The following is a 15,369-nucleotide window of genomic DNA, read 5'->3' on the forward strand; positions in this document are numbered from 1 at the left end:
ATTTCACATGAGTTGTTTGAAGAGCTTAGCAAGGAAAACATATCAATTTGATTTTTATGGAAGAATTGTACAGAACCATTTGAATTCATCACATTGTGAAGACTAAATGCATTTACAAAAGCATGAAAGGTTTCATTCTCCTTCCATGGCCAGTGTCTACTAGCTGAGAAATTAAGGATGTTGATGAGACTATCCTACAACTCTCCTTTATCAGCTAAAATTTAGGAAACTGCAATTACTTTTTTATTATTGTTTTTACCATTTTGTCCCTTGTTAGAGTGTCTTAAGCCTATGTATTGTGCTCAATTGGGTCTCTCATTTTTGCCTTGAGTGTGAATAAACCCAGCTAATCTGACATTAATAAAGAAAAGGGAGGCACAGGTGCTAGGGTGCCTGGAAACCTTAGAAAATAGCAAAATAGGAGTGATGGAGGGTAAATGGTGAGCCTAAAGCTACTGGCACACTTTCACCTGAAAGATCCAAGGGGTAGGGGATTATATTTTCACCTTTTACTTTTTATACTTCCTTAAAAGTCAATGAAAAGAGAACTTGCCTTGTAAGTGGGCAATGCTAGACGGGATACTTGATGATGGTTTTCATAAAAGTCAGCAAAGTAGATCAGCCTGGTTTTTGAATCACTGATTAAAAAGCACACATGAATTCTTACCTTTGGAGGTGAATAGGGCATCTTCCAGAAACAACAAATCTTGAATTTAGTGAACAAAATCTGCACATTACAGTGACCTTAAAAAATGAGGCGTCCTTAGTTGTTTTTCTTTTTAAATATATTTTTATTGATTTCAGACAGGATGGGAGAGGGAAAGAATGAAGGAAACATCAATGATGAGACAGAATCATTGATCAGATGCCTCTTGCACACCCCACACTGAGGATCAAACCCACAACCTGGAGATGTGCCCCACCCAGGAATCGGACTGTGGCCTCCTAGTTCATAGGTCGATGCTCAACCACTGAGCCTCTCCAGCTGGTCATTTGTCCTTAATTTTAAAGTCAATAAGCTATAGTGCTTATTATGAATTGTGCTCAAAGTGTGGCACTCGTTCAGTTTATACTCGTATTTGAGAACTTCTCACTACAAAATTAGACATGTTTAATTTTTCATAATTCCCAATCATTTTGACCTTGTTCCTACAAGACACAGGAGGAGGAGAGATGTGAACAAGTTGAAAGCATTCAAGAACTCTCATTGGTTTCTGAGTCAAGTAGAGGGAGGTTTTACAAAAAGGAGAAACTGTGAAAGAAGTGTTATTCTTTAAAATTATCCATTCTAAAATTATAATTATCACTGTAGTATCAAGGAAAACAGTAAACATACTGCATTAATGAATTGACACCAGCTGTTCCTTTACCCAAATTAGATAAACTATCCTATTTTAAGCCTAAATGACATTAAGTAAGAAAATGATTAGATTTGGGCTCTGTCCCTTGAAAATATTTGCCAGGTGTCATTTTAATTTTTCGCCAAAAGTAATGTGATCTTCAGCAGTTCTTTGGAAGTTTTGGGTCTGAGTTTATTTTCCTGTGGTGCTTTTAAGTCCATAAATGTTTAGTTTTGAACTTCTGTGTGTCTTCACATGAGCCACATGTAACAGTTTAATGATATGCAATTTAAGCAGACTCATCATAAAACATGCTTTCAATGAAATTGAGTGCTAGAAATGAAAAGGAAAATGTTGATTTGGAGAGTAAAACAATAATACACTAGTTTTATATCCTCTGAGAAAATAAAATCCTTCATATTTGTCTTTATTAAAAGCATCATCAACAAAAAATGAGTCCATTTACTTTGACAGTTCTTAGACAAGAGGCTGTTTCCAATAGCCAATATGTAATCAATGGTTTTAACCTTTATCTATGTGGAGAACAGAAATAAACCAGTTAGTCAAAAGTATTTATTTAAAAAATCAAATAAAAAAGATTGCCCTTCAGACTTTCATTAGCCCCAACCTTAGCATTGTCTTGGCTGAACTGATGGTTTTTTTTTTGTTTGTTTGTTTTTTGTTTTGTTTTTTTTTTTGTTTTTTTAAATATATTTTATTGATTTTTGACAGAGAGGAAGGGAGAGAGACAGAGAGTTAGAAACATCGATGAGAGAGAAACATCGATCAGCTGCCTCCTGCACATCCCCCACTGGGGATATGCCTGCAACCCAGGCACATGCCCCTGACCGGAATCAAACCCGGGACCCTTCAGTCCACAGGCCGATGCTCTATCCACTGAGCCAAACCGGTTTTGGCATGAACTGATGTTTTATTGATTCTGAGGGATCATTAAATATCATGATCTAATTTTCTGAATACCACTTGATACCTAAATGTCTATTTAGGGATAAACTTACAAATATAAAATATAGTGGGAATTTGCATGTCATCCTTGTACAGGGGCTATGCTAATCTTCTCTGTACCATTCCAATTTTAGCATATGTCCCGCCAGAGCCCGAGTGCCCATCAGTAGATGAGTAGATAAAAAAGCAGTGGTACATTTACACAATGGAATACTACTGGGCCGTAAAAAAGAAGGAAATCTTATCCTTTGTGACAGCCTAGATCAGTGATGGCGAACCTATGACATGCGTGTCAGAGGTGACATGCGAACTCATTTGTTTGGTTGATTCTTCTTTGTTAAATGGCATTTAAATATATCAAATAAATATCAAAAATATAAGTCTTTCATTTACTATGGTTGCAAATATCAAAAAATTTCTATATGTGACACGGCACCAGAGTTAAGTTAGGGTTTTTCAAAATGCTGACAAGCCGAGCTCAAAAGGTTCGTCATCACTGGCCTAGATGGACCTGGAGATTATTAAATGGAGGGAAAAAAATCCAGTCAGAGAGAGACAAATACCATATGATTTCACCTATATGTGGAATTTAATGAACAAAATAAATAAAATAGAAACATACTCAGATACAGAACACAGACTGACAACTGTTAAAGGGAAGGGAGGTTGGAGGACTGAGTAAAAAAGGTGAAGGATTAAGCAAAAAACAACCAAAACAAAGCACTCATAGACACAGAAAACAGTGTGAAGATTGCCAGAGGGAAAGGTGGCGGGAAGAGGTAGAAGAGGGTAAAGGGGAGATAAATGGTGATGGAAGGAGACTTGTCATTGGGTAGTGAGTATATATATATATATATATATATATATATATATGTATGTATATATGTATATGTGTGTGTATATATGTATGTATATATGTATATCTATGTATGTATATGTGTGTATATATGTATATGTATGTATATGTGTGTATATATGTATATATGTATATGTATGTATATATGTATATATGCATATATATAATTAAATACAAATAAAATAAATATAAGAAAGAATAGTTATACAATATTATTTATCTCCTTCAGTTGCGTCCAATGTTTTGTTAACATCAGTGTTGATTAATACTTACCAATGTTGAAAGTTTTTTGATACTTATTGTCAATTGTCCTCTACAAAGATAGTCACAAATTCTATTTCCACCCGTAGTATATGAGAATCTTTGCTTTGCCAAACAGTTTCCAACTGTGATGAAACATTTGAAAAAAATCTACGCCACTTGGAGTGCTGAAAACTAACATTTCACTGTTTCAACTTGCATTTTTTAAAACAATTTACAACTGACATGGAGCACCTGCTGATTTACAGATTAAAGTTGTAATTGCTTATTCAAGTCCTTAGGCCGGGGTGGGCAACCTTTTTGTGAGTGCGTGCCAAAACCAGCAAAATCTCTGACTCAAAATTCTTCTGCGTGCCAATCCTAATTTTTTGAGAACATGTTATGCTTACTTGATATATCTTAAAGTGTACATATGTGAAGAACCTTGAAGAAATAATAAAATTCATTTGAGCGACAAAAACACAGTATATGATGAAAATACATTTATTTTTTAATGTATACACGTACACTGATAGTCCAACAGAAAACTTTATGACTCCGTTTGATATTATCAGTGGGACTTTTGCTGCTGCATCACTGATGACAGAGATTTTACATCAGGTTTATATTTCGTTACCTTCAGAGATATGCACGAGCTACTACTTTCATCCATCAGGCTACTCCTATTACGAGACTTAACAAAATTCATCACTGAGAACAAAGATTCACAAGTGTATGTGGATGAAAACATGGAGAGCAACGCTGTTGCAAAGTTTTTTTAAACAGAAAATGTTTTCTGGAATGGCATTCCAAGTCCTCAATAGTTCGTTTTCAACACTTCTCTCTGGTACTCCTATCTCTAATCGCTTTTTTTCAATGTTTTCCAAGTCAACTCTAAGGTCAATAAATTTATGCTTCCAAATTGAGCTAACTGAAATTCAATCAACTGCATTTCAAAGTCAGCCATGTCTATGGTCTTTAAGATAACTTTTATGTAAAATTATTTATCTAAGATGCACCTACACTGAATTTATCTGAAAAATAAAAAAGTCGATATGAAGAAAAAAGTTGTAAATGGAAGATTATAAGAGAGGGTTTTGCGTGCCAGCAAAAGTTACCGGCGTGCCATGTTTGGCACGCGTGCCAGGGGTTGCCCACCCCTGGCTTAGGCTCTGTTATTTATAACTTTTACTGAGCTTTTGCTATGTATCATTCTTTAAAACACTTTACATACTTATCTCCTATGATCCTGACAACCACCCTTTTGGGGAGGGGCTATACATTTCATTTTACAAATAAAAAATTAAAGTTTAACCATGTAATTGGTCCCAAATGATAGATTAAGCCATTCAAATCCAGAACCACTGTGTCTCGGTTTAAAAAAGAGAAATCTTACAAGAAGATGAGATGGCAAAATTGATTTCATTTACAATTTGAAGTAAAACTCTCACCAAACTAGGCTTTTACCATCCCGCAGAAACTTCCAGAGAGGCACGCTCTCTTGCTTGACAATTACATTTCAAGGACCTAGTTCTCAGATCCTTGTAAATGGCACTTCTGGCTTGTAACACTGGAAAGGGGCTTCAGGTAGAGAAAGGATTTAAAATTACATTGCCTTTTGGATGAATTTGCTCTAAGAAAAGGGAAGTTAGGAGTCTAAAGTCAGAAAGAAACCTATCAAAAGTTCAGGAAAGCTGAGAACTTTAAGGCCTTCTTAGTCACTCACAGTAACATTTGACAGTCAAAGGTATTAACGCTCTGATAATCATACTCATGGCAAATATTCTGTATTGAGAAACAACTGAGCAGAGGAAGACATTCAATTAGACGAGTTACTTATATGTTATGCAAATGAGTTTGTTTCCCCTGGTGCAAATCCATAAACGTTTAGTTTGAGCTTTTGTAATTAACAGTGTGCTTTAAACATGTTCTTTGTGACTAATAGCACTCCATCATATCATTCTAAATTTCTATTTGGCACCTTATCAGTGTTTTATCATTAATATGGACCCCTACTAGTTCCTGTAGATTGTTTTCAACCTAATAATAAAAACGTATACATGCTCTTTACTATTCCAGAAAAACATATTTATCTTTGCATAAAATAGTAGCATATTTTTATTATTATTTTATAGTACATCCTATATTTTCTAGGTACTTTGCATATAATTCTTTCAAGAGTCCAAACAGAAGGTATTATTTTTATTTCTATATTTCTGATAACAAATTTAATCACTGTGGTATTAAGTTTCTTCCCTAGGATCACACAGCAAATTATCTTGCAGAATAACTTTTAATTAGTAAGCCTGCCAAGTGTAGAGCATATGATGCTAAGTGAAAAAACTGATTGAAAAATAAGTACGTTAGGATTCTATTCTTAGAAAACATATATATGCATATATATGTATGTATGTACAAGGGGTTATAAAAGATCTGAACAATGTTTACATTGACTAGAGACAATCAATTTTATTTTTGTTAATATTTGAGCAAGGGTTATATTTTTAATATATGTAATAAATATTTATTTTTAAAAGTTATGATTAATGTACCTTTGTTCACTGAACATTAAAGTGCACCAAAATGGAAAACAAACCAACAAAATGTACCTAGATCAGTGATGGCGAACCTTTTGGGCTCAGCCTGTCACCATTTTGAAAAACCCTAACTTAACTCTGGTGCTGTGTCACATATAGAAATTTTTTGATATTTGCAACCATAGTAAAACAAAGACTTATATTTTTTTATATTTATTTTATATATTTAAATGCCATTTAACAAAGAAGAATCAACCAAAAAAATGAGTTCGCGTGTCACCTCTGACACGCGTGTCATAGGTTCGCCATCACTGACCTAGATTATGAGAAGCACTATAATATAAAGACCCGCTATTACTCTTTTCCAATATTTGAATATCAAGAAAACCAAATAAATAGATAAAACCTAGATGCTTTAAATATTATAAAAAATCTTGATTTAAAACATATGTGCAGGTAAATTTGTGTTATACAGTCATCTGAAATGTAGACAGTGATTCAAAAAGTACCTCTTTAGCCACATAATATGTTACATTAGAGATAGAAAATGAACTTAGGTTCAAAATTGAGGCTAGCATTTCCCACTGCAAGGTTTTCTTCTCTCTCTCTCTCTCTCTCTCTCTCTCTCTCTCTCTCTCTCTCTCTCTCTCCTCTTTTTCATTTCACCTAAGACTTTTTCAGTAAATAATGGATATTTGTTGAAAGTGGCATGTAATAATGTATTGACATACTTTGATTTTGAGTAGAGTATGGTTTCCAAAGGAATTTCAATGTTATTGAGTAGCCTTTGGGGAATCATTAAAGTTTATTTATTATTATTATTATTATTATTATTATACAAGTAATATGTTGGTATTATTTATTTCCAGATTAATACTTGGTCAACAGTATGTGGGATAAACCAAAGTAGAGGAGAGATAGGGGGCGAGAATGCCACACAGAGCACTAGCTGGTTTGGCTCAGTAGATAGAGCATCGGTCTGTGCACTGAAGGGTCCCTGGTTCAATTCCAGTCAGGGGCACATGCCCGGGTTGCGGTTGTGGGCTCAGTCCCCAGTAGTGGGCATGCAGTAGGCAGCCAATCAATGATTCTCTTTTATCATTGATGTTTCTATCTCTCTCTCCCTCTCCCTTCTTCTCTGAAATCAATATCAAAAATAAACTTTAAAAAAAGAATATCATGCAGGTGATTAGAATAGCAATAGTCAAACAGCAGATAATATGTGCTAGGCCTATAAAGAAAATGAAAGCTAATATGGGACAAGTGAGCATTAGGAATGATGCTCACGTATGTCAGGATGAGGGGAAAAGGTAGATAGGAATATCATAGCAATAGTTCCCAGGAGTCTGTTTTCTCATTGAAGGTAGATTTTGATTTAAACAGTCTGACAATCTACCTCTATGATATAGGTTAGATTTTCCTAAATGATGGAAGAAAAGAAAACAACCCAAAAGTATGATGCCTTTTTTTTTTCTACAAATTAATTTACTCTAAAATGTATTTACTGTACTTGTAGGCATACACCATTTTTTTAAAATAACTTTCCCTTTTGTTTTCATCACAGTGATCAAAGAAGAGTTTTTAGTACTAAAACACTTATTTATTTTATTTTTTAAAATATATTTTTATTGATTTCAGAGAGGCAAGGAGAGGGAGAGAGAGCTAGAAACATCAATGATGAGAAAGAGTCCTTGATTGGCTGCCTCCTGCACACACCCTACTGGGAATAGAGCCTGCAAAAGGGGCATATGCCCTGACCTGGAACCAAACCATGACCTCCTGGTTCATAGGTCAACACTCAACCACTGAGCCACGCCAGCCGGGCTCAGTCAATATCTCAATATTCTCCTTAACATTACATGATCTAAAAGAGCCATATCAAATATCTATTTTGGTTTTAGAGTTATTTGAGTTGGTATTTGTTTACATTTTTCTTTTCTTCAGAGTAGGTCAAGATTATTAGATGATGAATTTTCATTTACTTAGCTGAAATTTTAGAAAGGACTTAAGGTTTAAGTCACAAAATAGAAGTGTGTGTGTGTGTGTGTGTGTGTGTGTGTGTGTGTGTTTAAGAACATATAGGTAATTATGCAAAGCTGAAATGATGGAAGTATAAGTGTTATAAACTATAGTGAAATAAATGAGAATTTTTATATATTATCTAACAAAAGCTATATAAGCTGAGAAATATTTTTTGCTCTAAACATAAAATTTGTAAGTTGAGATTCAAAGTAGATAATTGAAGCTATGTGTATTTATCTAAAATTATCCAGTAATGTCAGCAATGTAGCACTGCATTTACATAATTATGTTAATAACTTATTGATGTAACTGAATAGGATTCAATGAAAGCATTTTTCACTGATTGAAGCAATCACAGTCCAGAAGGGGTCGAAATGCAACATGAATAAGCAGGTCAGTTTTACATCATTAGAAATATTTAAGTGACATCTAATTAGCACTAAGGGATTATATAGTTTTATAGAATAGAAAACACTATTGAGTAATAAATGGGAGAAATTCAGATTAATAACAGTGACATTCAGGTACTAAAATAGATTGAAATCAAACAAGTTTTAAAAGAAGCATCACATGTTTCAATAGCTTGGGTGTCCAAGGTGGGGATTTGGGGTATGAGTGAAAGTTATGGGCACTCACTAACACTTCAATATTAATGGATTATTAAAAGGCATAACGGACTGTGCCTTCTAGTCATTTGTGGAATAATAAACAGAAAACTATCAGAGTCCAATGCCTTCTACATAGATTGCCTTGTATACATTTAGAATGGTCAGGGTAAGAGTAAATCAAAATTTACTTGCATTTCTCCTGGCAACTCAGGATTTTCAGTTCAATATTTAGCCTGTACTCATTTTCTAACAACAGTAGCTGGAATTCACAAATGTCTTGTCCTATTTGAATTTTTTTTTAAGTCATGTCTGGCCTATACCTCAGCTGACAACCAAACTCGTCTTCCCTTCCTAAGTGCTTCTTTATTCATGCTCACTCTTCCTAGTGACTTTACTTTGGTGGCCCATCATGACCGTCCAATAAACATCACACTTGCTACCATTTATTTAACCAATACATAGTACTTGCAGTCTGATATATGCCAGCTGCTGTGCTAACCACTTTACAAGTATTAACCCTTGTGATTTTCAGAAAAACCTTATGAGGGAGACACGGAGTAGTGCCATCACCTGCACTTTAACATTGAGGAAACGGAGGGCTTGAAATGTGCACAGTTTCTTGCAGGCAGTAAACAGAGTCAAATCCCAAGTATTCTGACTCCAGAGATCCAGAGATTATGCTCTTACCCTTGCTCTTACTCTGTTTTCTTCCATATCAACAACACCCACCCCTTAGGTGCCCCAAATTAATTCCTTCTGAGTCCCAGATTTCACCCATATCCTTTGAACCAGCAGACATAAGAGAGTTTTAATCCATTAAAAAATGATATAAAGAAAACTGTGTGTTGTTGTTGTTGTTTTTTAAAGGCCCAGGCACTTAAAGTGAACCTGAGGCACTGTTTTACAGTTACATTTGAATTCCATTGATTTTTTGCAAAAAGTATTCAGTACCCTCAAATAACTTGGGGATATTTTGTGGCAATATTTGCAAAGCTCTACTTAACAATGAAAGCCAAACTTTGCAGTCTACTGAAAATGAAAGGTCATACTGAAAATGAAAACGCAAGAATTATGAGAGAGGTTTAAATCTTTCAAATATATTATCATATTCTTTCTTTAAGAATAAGAGTTTGTTTTAGTTCAAATGATAGGCTAAACACAAATCATTTAAATATATGTGTACACATATAGGTATAATATACACCTACCACATATATCTATAATAATAAAAGTGTAATATGCTAATTAGACCAGGCAGCAGGACAGTGGAACAACCATCAGGATGACCTTCCAGATGAAGCCAGGGCTGCGAGAGCCGAGCCCCTTACCTGATTTTCGTGCATCAGGCCTCTAGTAGGTATATATTATGTAGTCATTGTTATCAGTGGGGTGCCTTCTGCATCTCCACCTGTTACCAGTGGAAGTGAAATTCTTGAGAGGTTGCAGGAAAGGAATTTTCTAAGACTCGCCTGGGAAGATGAGCGGAATTAAACCCCTGAGTTTTCAGGGTCCCATTTCCTTCCCTCTCACCATGGAAATGTCCAATTTTGTCTTAGCAGGACTAGAATTAAGCCAATGCCCAAAGTCTCCACTCCATATTATAGCACAGGCCAGTCCAGCATCTGGCTAGCTTAGCTTGTGTCCACATGGCAGGATAGCTCACCGGTGAGTGCAGGTCATGGAGCAAGAGAACTCACAAGAGCCAGAGCACAAGAGAGTGGGAACTTTTTGTCAGGGGATTATGTATTCCCAAATTTTTTCACAGGCTTGCATGGGCCCCACCCTCCTAGCCAATGATCATTGTTCCCCAGGCTACACTGACAGGCAAGTGCCTTTCCTACCTCACTCTGACTTCAATGTGCATGCACCCATGTCTCCCTCTGACTTCACTGTGCATGCATCCATCTCACCCTTTGTTTGATTCCTCCCCCTGGGGATCTGTGGGAAATGGACTAGCATTTCCCTGGGGAGCATGAAGCTGCAGTTTCCTGGTGAAGCTGCCCAGATGACCATGCTTCTAATGCCTGACCTTCCCTTGGCTCTCTTCCTAGTATTAATATTAATAATTAGGTCATTGTGACAATAACATCATTATTATATCCATTGCTGCAGTGCTTACTGTTATTAAAAATTAATTCATCATGGTAGGTCTGGTACAGGTAAGTATCGACACATTGGTTGTCGTTGTCTGATCTCCTTTCCTGTAGCAGATGCTGGGCTTTTATAGATGGAGAGAAGCCTTTGCTGCCGCATCCGACAGCAGTCTTGTGACAGATGTTCTGTGTGCAATGGAAAGAGCGCAGATGAAAATAACAGTCTCTCCATGCTTGTGAGTCCACAGCTGAAAATGAGCAGTTGTCCCCCTTCCAGACAACTGCTATCAAACTCATAGAACCTTGAAATAATTTGCAGCCTGCCCTGCACTAGAATGAGGCCCACATAGTCCTTGAGGCTGGCAAGCTCCATGTTACTGAAACACAAGCCTGCTTCATTTTCCTCTGCTGAAAATTCCGCTGTTGGAACCAAAGATTATAAAACCAATATTAAGATCTATCTCGGTGATTTCGCTCATTTTTGCATTTTAATGTATTTTTTTGTTGTTACATAAGTAATATATTTTCTTTATGGGTAATTTTTTAAAAGTAGATAATAATGGCAAAATGGAAGCCATTAATAAACCTAGAGATACCCATTTCTAATATTATAGTGCTTACCCTTCCAGACATTCACAAATGTATACACATACATACAAAACACATGCACAAATTTTAGGGACATAAAAATATAAGCTTAGCATACAATTTTTTAACTTCCCCTTTCATTTAATATTACCTAACAGAAATGTTTCTATGTTAATGGGGAGGAGAGGAAAACTTCCCCTCTTTTTTCTCCTGCTTCTCCTGAAATAATCAAATTGACATGGCACAGGTTAACAGGAGAAAATAAACAAATTTAATTATGTGTGTACATGTTTCCCTAGAGAATACCAGACAAATCAGTTGAAGCTTATATGCCTTGAGATAGAAGAAGGGGGGTTGTGGTTGGGGACTTCAAATGACAGGTAAGGTAATTCACAGGGAAATGGAAAAGCGAATGTTTGGTAAATAAATGTTTGCTGGGCCATCTTTAACAGTGAGACAAAGAGCGCACCAATCAAAGGGGCTTTCTAGGTTCCTCTCTATCAATCACACTTAGTTCATTTCAAACTATGCTTATCTGTGATGTTATCTTCCTTCTTGGGCAGGTCCTCTATCTAAATTATTTTAGGTGGATAGTCAGGGAGTCAAAGGTTCCTCCCGAATCTTGTGATTTATTGAAAATAATCATATTTTGGGTGATAATTCTGCTCCTCCAGGAATAAGAAAATGTTTTTTTTCTGTAAAGGGGAAGATAAGTATTTTAGACTTTGCTGGCCACAACTCTCCAATGTCGCCATTGTAACTAAAAGCAGCCAGTTAAATAAATGTGTGAGTGTGTTCCAATAAAACTTTATTTATAAAAGCAGGAAGTGTGGCAGAACTGACTGATAAGTAACAATTGTCCATTCTTGACTTACACTATTACTTTAATATGGGCATAAGTTTCCGTGATATGGACATATTATGATTTTTTCAAGCCTTTTGCTCCCATAGGATATTCCATGTGCTTTCATCGTTTGATTATTATAAAAACTCGTGCACTGCCAAGGATTCGATGGCAGGCATTCCTCCCAGTGCAGTAACTAGCATCCCTGGGGGGTAGCTTTCCTATCAATTAATAACTCTCCCAGCCTCACTGGACTTCTAGGCCTCCTTCTTAGCCGGAGGGCCTCTGTGGACTTTGGATTTCTACACAATTTTGTCTCCAGAGTGTCCCATCCCATGAGAGAAGTTAATTACAAGACAGCCTTTAATGGGTGTGCTGTTTTATTATGGTCGTATTGGCACGCCACTGTGCAGACATTCTGCAACATTTTTAGCATTTGAATGGTTATTTTACATAACTTGAAAGGTCCATGAAGTTTATTTCTCCTGTTTTCACATTTCCTAAGCCCTAGGAAAGGGAGGAAGAGGAACTCAGCCATTTGTCATTGTGCCCTTCCTGCAAGACCTGTTCATTTGATTTTTTCAGGATATGTTGATCTTCTAATATCATTTAGAGTGCATTATTTGAAATGTGCCCCAGCTTCTGCCTTTCTGCATTGGAAATGATGAACAAAGAGTCTTCATTAAGCAGTTTTATTTCTGCCCTCTCATTTCTAACTCATATTATTCTTTTTTTGTGAATGTGTTAATGAATAGAAATGTTTAGGTCTTGTGTTCCTTTCTTTTAGGTATACTTGTGTTTGATTTGCAATTTATGTGCTCTATGCCAGGAGAGTCTGAATTTTAAGTTAGATTCTTTTGTGATTTTTAGTTTGGGGTTAGTGTTTTATTGTTGTTGTTTTTGAGTTAAAGTTTGTGTGCATGTTGCAGAGATTTAGAATGTACTTAGCTAACACTCCAAATGCCTGAATATAGCATACTTTGATAGAAACTGCTATAAAGTAAAATAGTTTTGTCTAGAAGAGAATAGGTGTGTCTTATGTCAAACCTTGTCAATAGACATACATAGCTGTGATGAAAGATGTGTGGATGATATAAGAAATGTCAGAAAATATAATGACATTTATTCCCTCTCTTACATAGTGTGGCTTAAGGGACAGCATCCCATGATGACAGAACAATAAATAGAGGCTTATGTGTGTTATTTAAAATGATAAAGAAATACATACCTATAAAGCTCATATGAATATATGAACTAAAATCCTCAAAGTAAAAATGGCTAGGAAGTTGAAACGGTCTGACATTAAAACTCAAGTAGCCTATTATTGAGAATTAGAACAGTAACCAATGTAATCATCAAAACTGAGTTAAGCTGGGCTGGTGTGACTCAGGGATTGAGCCTTGACCTATGAACCAGGAGGTCACGGTTGGATTCCCAGTCAGGGCACATGCCTGGGTTGTGGGCTGGATCCCCAGCAGGGGGTGTGCAGGAGGCAGATGATCAATGATTTTCTCTCATCATTGATGTTTTTGTCTCTCCCTCTCCCTTCTTCTCTGAAATCAATTATATATATGGCTAGTATGAGTTGGAACCTGTGGTTCTGAAGGTTCAAAGCCCACACCCCCCACACCCAAACACCTAGCGAGGTAAGGTAGCATCTTGATCATGGAGGCCACAGCTTCTCCAGTTACTAGCAGTGGTTGCATCTGGAGTGGTATTGCTCAGAAAACTTGGGAATTGACCAACAACATGAAGGAAGCCAAGGGCATCTATGAAATCTACAAATACAAGAAGAAGCAGCAAAATCTCAGCATTGGCTCTACTGAAAATGGTGATGCACACAGGATCAGGAAGCAGCTTGGAAGTGATGGCAAATGCTGGGAAAGATGGATGGTAAAATGATGATCTTTGCGAACAGTTTTGCTTTGCCTGTAGAGGGCGCTGTAACCCGAGTAAATGCTGAGGCAGCTGCATGTGAATACATGGCAAAGTGTATAGAAACCACCAAACAGGTTGGCCGCCTCGGAAATGCAATTGGCTGGTTTCATGGCCCCCCTCTTACTATGGCTGCTGGCTTTCTGGGATCCATGTCAGTACTCAGTCAGGGGTCCTCAAACTACGGCCCACAGGCCACATGCAAATACAAATATTGTATTTGTTCCCGTTTTGTTTTTTTACTTCAAAATAAGATATGTGCAGTGTGCATAGGAATTTGTTCATAGTTTTTTGTGTTTTTTTTTTAAACTATAGTCCGGCCCTCCAACAGTCTGAGGGACAGTGAACTGGCCCCCTGTTTAAAAAGTTTGAGGACCCCTGATTCAGATGCTCAATCAGCAGTTCCAGGAGCCATTCCTAACAGTGGCCATGAACCCAACAAGAACAGAATCTGCAGGGAAAAGGAATCTTGGAGCCTTTAATACACACCCAAAAGGCTACAACCTTCCGATGAAGGACCTTCTGAGTACCAGATTATCCCACTTAATAAGACAGAAGATTTTGGTGTACAATGCCAACAATATTATGCCTTAATTAGAAGGCTCATTTTTGAGTCCTCTTTGGTTTGCAAATTGCTTGGGCTTTTGTGGAATAAATACTGGGTGAACATGCTGAGCTTCTCTAGCTTGCTTACTAATGCAGACAATCTCACCACCAGGGCTTTGATTTATCTGAAAAGTTAAAACAGTCAGTAGCCCAGCTGGGGTGAGGGAATTTCACATTGCATTTAGAAACACAGGACCGAAAGTCAGAGGACAAACTTGCCAAAGCTACCTGAGACACTGTACAACTACCTTAGAAGCTATCCCTGGATTGGTGTTTCAGGTTTTTAAGGATAAACCGTTTAATCAAGTTAACACCTCTTACACAATCACTAAGTAGCACTTTTGCCTGAAAACCAATATGAAAAAGTTCTCAAGGAACACTTCTAAACCAGTTACCAAAAACCGGTTATCTGATTAGAAGCAGTATTAGGTGCTCTGAAGTGTCCTGAACATTAACCTCCTGTAATAAAGCTCTTTAAAATAGAAACAAAACAACAACAAAAAAAGCACACATATGGGGTTTAAATGGTTCTTATACTGGCACTGAAAATGAGACAGGGTCATACTAGTGTCTTTCCATTTTCACTTAGTATAATTCTCTAACCTGAGGACCTCTTACACACGAATTTCTATTGTATTTTATTAACAATGAAAGAAACATCCCATTTCACATGAACTATTTTATTATAAATATTCATTTTTTTAACATTTTCCCTATAAAAAGTAAATAGAATG

The 15,369-nt window shown here is 36.5% G+C and overlaps 1 protein-coding gene, 1 non-coding gene and 1 pseudogene across 2 annotated transcripts in view; 2 read left to right on the top strand and 1 right to left on the bottom strand.

The window, feature by feature from the left end:
• Positions 1-15,369, top strand: part of LRRTM4 (leucine rich repeat transmembrane neuronal 4) — a 697,721-nt gene that overhangs the window by 210,764 nt on the left and 471,588 nt on the right. The window lies entirely within an intron of this gene.
• Positions 2,358-2,459, bottom strand: LOC118669610. Its single transcript, XR_004972062.1, has one exon. It is a non-coding gene; the product is annotated as a U6 spliceosomal RNA (small nuclear RNA).
• On the top strand, positions 13,760-14,971 carry LOC118669364 (annotated as a pseudogene).

The sequence above is a fragment of the Myotis myotis genome, unplaced genomic scaffold, assembly GCF_014108235.1.
Source record: "Myotis myotis isolate mMyoMyo1 unplaced genomic scaffold, mMyoMyo1.p scaffold_m19_p_14, whole genome shotgun sequence".
In the NCBI taxonomy this organism is placed as follows: domain Eukaryota; kingdom Metazoa; phylum Chordata; class Mammalia; order Chiroptera; family Vespertilionidae; genus Myotis; species Myotis myotis.